We start from the raw sequence: 5,538 nt of genomic DNA, 5'->3' as shown, positions 1-5,538 counted from the left end.
TTTTGATTTGATGGCTTCCTTCTGTTAATGTCTTAATAGATTTGGATGGATTTTGTTAAATAAAGTGGATTACTTGTTCCTATGTTTCTGTTATATCGGTTTCTAAATGACAAATTCAGACAACCTTGAACGTCTTGGTTCGGATTTGGGTTGGCTGGGTTTGGTTTGTGCTCCGTTGTAACGGATTCTGTTGTGAGAATATTTTTAAGAAGTTGTGAGTCATAATGGTTTATACTTTTCAAAACCAATAACGTATTATCCCTTAGGGTTTTTGAAGACTCTTCTGACTGAGTAATTATAAGTGATAAGAATAATAAACGCTTCGAAAAATGAAAATTTCTTTATTTCGTATTTGGAAGTCAAGTGAATTTGTTTGGCACAAACACGTTTATTCAACCTGTGGAGAGTAACTTGAATCTGTTCCTATAGGTTATGTTTTGAAACTTATAATTTCCAGTGAGTAGATTTAGCTTCTCTTGATGTGTTGGGTTCATCTATGTTGAAACAATGACTTTAGGGTTTTAATACATTTGGTTCACTTTTTGGTTGATGTGATTATGTCAGGTTTTCATGTCGTGTTTTGTTCTCATTCCTTAAACGGGTTTGTTTGGATTAATCCATGTTTATTGTCTTTGTTTTGATTTGTGCTGGTCAGGTTTAACTTTTTGATGCACTTGAGTTGATTTTCCTGCTTCTCTAATTATGTGAGGTTTGTTTAACTTACAATAATTAGATTATCTAGACAGTGGTATAAGTTATGTTGGTTTGTTTAAGTTAGAATAGCGAGGTTAGAGTTGTAAAAATTTTTGTTCTTATAGGTTAAGTTATGTTGGTTTGGTATGAAAATGAGTTATCTAAAATTGTCTGCATTATGTTTCAATTTTGTTGAATTTCATTTATCTTTAGATTATGTTGGTTTGGATAGTCTTGGATTGATTGGATTTATTTCAGCTACGTTTTGCTTTGATGGCTTCCCTCTGGCAATGTCTTGATAGATTTGGTTCGATTTTGTTAAAAAAAATTGTTTAATTCATCCTACGCTTCTGTTATATCGATTACTGAATGACTGATTCGGCCCACCTTGCATTGTTTTGTTGGTTCGAATTTGGGTTGGGCACGCTGGGTTTGGTTTGTGCTCTGCTTTAATGGATTCTATTGTGAGGATTTTTGTACGAGGTTGAGACTCATAATGGTTTATAATTTTCAAAACCAATAACGTATTATCCATAGGGTTTTTGAAGAATTTTCTGACAGAGTAATTGTAATTGGTAAGTATAATAAACTCTTCGAAAAATGAAAACTTCTTTTTTGGTTTTTAGAAGTCTAGTGAGATTGTTTGGCAAAAAGACGTCTATGCGACCAGTGGAGAGTACCTTGAATCTGTTCTTATAAGTTATGTTTTGGCACTTATAATTCTCACTGAGTAGATTTAGCTTCTCTAGATATGTTGGGTTAATATATGTTTAAACAGCGACTCTAGTGTTTTAATACGCTTTGTTCTCTTGTTGGTTGTTGTGATTATGTCAAGTTTTCACGTTGTGGCTTTTTCTCATCCCCGTTTATTGTCTTTGTTTTGATTTGAGTAGGTCAGGTTTAACTTTTTAGTGCTTTGAGTTGATTTCCCTAGGTCTCTAAATATGTCGGGTTTGTTTAACTTAGAATAATGAGATTATCTAGTCAGTGGGATAAGTTATGTGGGTTTGTTTAAGTTTGATTAATGAGATTAGAGTTGTAAAAGTCTCTGTTCTTATAAGTGAAATTGATTATTTATTTTTTTTTCTTCGAATTATTGTAGATTTTCTAAAGGAGTTGAGTTGATTTCCAACTTATCTGGGCATGCTGGGTTCGTTTAAGTTAGTAAAGGCAGTTTATTGTTCTTATAAGTTTTGTAAGTGGTAATAGATTTGATTGATGGTTGGTTGGTTGGTTGGATAGGGCTTGGTGAGTATTGGATAATGTGTAATTGGTTCTACCTAGGTTTGGCAAGACTAAATTTCCAGTTATTTTAAAAATGGGCTTAATCAACCTTAGCTATATTCGATGTCTACCAAATGGGTTTATTTATGTCTAGTTGGATTCATTTGTATTAGAATAGGCTGGTTTGAAAGTGAGTTCTCTAAAATTGTTTGCATCATGTTTCGATTTTGTTGAATTTCATTTAGATTTAGATTAGGTTAGTTTGGATAGTCATGGATTGATTGGATTGATTTCAGCTACGTTTTGCTTTGATGGCTTCCCTCTGGCAATGTCTTGATAGATTTGGTTTGATTTTGTTAATAAAAGTGGATTATTTCATTCTACGCTTCTATTATATCGGTTACTGAATGACTGATTCAGCCGACCTTGCATGGTTTTGTTGGTTCGAATTTGGGTTGGCCACGCTGGGTTTGGTTTGTGCTCTGCTGTAATGGATTCTATTGTGAGGAATTTTATACGTAGTTGAGAGTCATAATGGTTTATAATTTTCAAAACCAATAACGTATTATCCTTAGGGTTTTTGAAGAATTTTCTGGCTGAGTAATTGTAATTGGTAAAAATAATAAACGCTTCGAAAAATGAAAACTTCTTTTTCGGTTTTTAGAAGTTTAGTGATGTTGTTTTACACAAAGATGTTTATGCGACCAGTGGAGAGTACCTTGAATTTGTTCCTATAGGTTCTGTTTTGGAACTTGTAATTCCCACCAAGTAAATTAAGCTTCTCTAGATATGCTGGGTCAATCAAAGTTTAAACAGCGACATTACGGTTTTAATACGCTTTGTTCTCTTGTTTGTTGATGTGAATATGTCAAGTTTTCACGTCGTGGCTTTTTCTCATTCCTTAAACGGGTTCGTTTGGATTGATCCAAGTTTATTGTCTTTGTTTTGATTTGAGCAGGTCAAGTTTAACTTTTTTATGGATTTGAGTTGATTTCCCTAGTTCTCAAAATATGTTGGGTTTGTTTAACTTAAAATAATGAGATTATGCAGTCAGTGGTATAAGTTATGTGGGTTTGTTTAAATTTGATTAATGAGATTAGAGTTATAAAAATCTCTGTTCTTATAAGTTCAATTGATTATATCATATTTTTTCTTCAAAATATTTTAGATTTATAGACGGGATAGTTTGGGTTGATCTAGGTTTATTCGTTTTATTTTCCTTTGCGTCGGTCTAGTTATATATTTTAAAGGAGTTGAATTGATTTCCTAACTAATCTGGGCATGCTGGGTTTGTTTCAGTTAGTAAAGACAGTTTATTGTTCTCATAGGTTTTGTAAGTGGGAATAAATTTGATTGATGGTTGATTTGTTGGAGAGGGCTTGGTTAGTATTGGATAAGTGTAGTTGGTTCTACGTAAGTTTGGTAAAACTAAATTTCCAGTTATTTTAAAACTAGGCATAATCAAGCTTAACTATATTCGATGTCTACCAAATGGTTTTATTTATGTCTAGTTGGATTCATTTGTATCAGGATAGGTTGGTTTGAAAGTGAGTTATCTAAAATTGTCTGCATCTTGTTTTGATTTTGTTGAATTTCATTTAGCTTTAGATTAGGTCGGTTTGGAGTTGGATTGATTGGAATGATTTCAGCTACGTTTTGCTTTGACGGCTTCCCTCTAGCAATGTCTTGATAGATTTGGTTGGATTTTGTTAAAAAAAGTGGATTACTTCATCCTACGCTTCTGTTATATTGGTTACTGAATGACTGATTCAGCCGACCTTGCATGGTTTTGTTGGTTCGAATTTGGGTTGGCCACGCTGGGTTTGGTTTGTGCTCTGCTGTAATGGATTCTATTGTGAGGATTTTTATACGTAGTTGAGAGTCATAATGGTTTATAATTTTCAAAACCAATAATGTATTATCCTTAGGGTTTTTGAAGAATTTTCTGGCTGAGTAATTGTAATTGGTAAAAATAATAAACACTTTGAAAAACGAAAACTTCTTTTTTGGTTTTTAGAAGTCTGGTGAGATTGTTTGGTACAAAGACGTCTATGCGACCAGTGGAGAGTACCTTGAATTTGTTCCTATAGGTTCTGTTTTGGAACTTGTAATTCCCACTAAGTAAATTAAGCTTCTCTAGATATGCTGGGTCAATCAAAGTTTAAACAGCGACATTACGGTTTTAATACGCTTTGTTCTTTTGTTTGTTGATGTGAATATGTCAAGTTTTCACGTCGTGGCTTTTTCTCATTCCTTAAACGGGTTCGTTTGGATTGATCCAAGTTTATTGTCTTTGTTTTGATTTGAGCAGGTCAAGTTTAACTTTTTTATGGACTTGAGTTGATTTCCCTAGTTCTCAAAATATGTCGGGTTTGTTTAACTTAAAATAATGAGATTATGCAGTCAGTGGTATAAGTTATGTGGGTTTGTTTAAGTTTGATTAATGAGATTAGAGTTGTAAAAATCTCTGTTCTTGTAAGTTAAATTGATTATTTCATTTTTTTCTTCAAATTATTTTAGATTTTCTAGATGGGATAGTTTGGGTTGATCTAGGTTTATTCGTTTTATTTTCCTTTGCGTCGGTCTAGTTATATTTTTTAAAGGAGTTGAGTTGATTTCCTAGCTTATCTGGGTATGCTCGGTTCATTTCAGTTAGTAAAGGCTGTTTATTATTCTCATAGGTTTTGTAAGAAGGAGTAGACTTGATTGATGGTTGGTTTGTTGGATAGGGCTTGGTGAGTATTGGATAATGTGTAATTGGTTCTACCTAGGTTTGGCAAGACTAAATTTACAGTTATTTTAAAAATGGGCGTGGCTTAATCAACCTTAACTATATTCGATGTCTACCAAATGGTTTTATTTATGATGAGTTGGATTCATTTGTTTTAGGATTGGTTGGTTTGAAAGTGAGTTATCTAAAATGGTTTCCGTCTTGTTTCGATTTTGTTGAATTTCATTTTGCTTTATATTAGGTCGGTTTGGATAGTCTTGGATTGATTGGATTGATTTCAGCTACATTTTGCTTTGATGGCTTCTCTCTCACAATGTCTTGATATATTTGGTTGGATTTTGTTAAAAAAGTGAATTACTTCATCCTACGCTTCTGTTATATTGGTTACTGAATGACTGATTCGGCTGACCTTGCATGGTTTTGTTGTTTCGAATTTTGGTTGGCCACGCTGGGTTTGGTTTGTGCTCTACTGTAATCGATTCTATTGTGAGGATTTTTATACGAGGTTAGGAGTCATAATGGTTTATAATTTTCAAAATAATAACATATTTTCCTTACTATTTTTGAAGACTTTTCTGACTGTGTAATTATAAGTGATAAGAATAATAAATGCTTCGAAAAATGAAAACTTCTTTTTTGGTTTGTAGAAGTCTAGTGAGATTGGTTGGCACAAAGACGTCTATGCAACCAGTGGAGAGTACCTTGAATCTGTTCCTATAGGTTATGTTTTGGCACTTATAATTCCCACTAAGTAGATTTAGCTTCTCTAGATATGTTGGGTTAATCTAAGTTCAAACAGCGACTCTAGTATTTTAATAAGCTTTGTTCTCTTGTTGGTTGATGTGATTATTTCAAGTTTTCACGTCGTGCTTTTTCTCACTCTTTAAACG

Source organism: Nelumbo nucifera, chromosome 6 (assembly GCF_055504915.1).
Source record: "Nelumbo nucifera cultivar China Antique chromosome 6, China Antique-T2T, whole genome shotgun sequence".
Taxonomy (NCBI): domain Eukaryota; kingdom Viridiplantae; phylum Streptophyta; class Magnoliopsida; order Proteales; family Nelumbonaceae; genus Nelumbo; species Nelumbo nucifera.
This window is presented reverse-complemented; position numbering follows the sequence as displayed.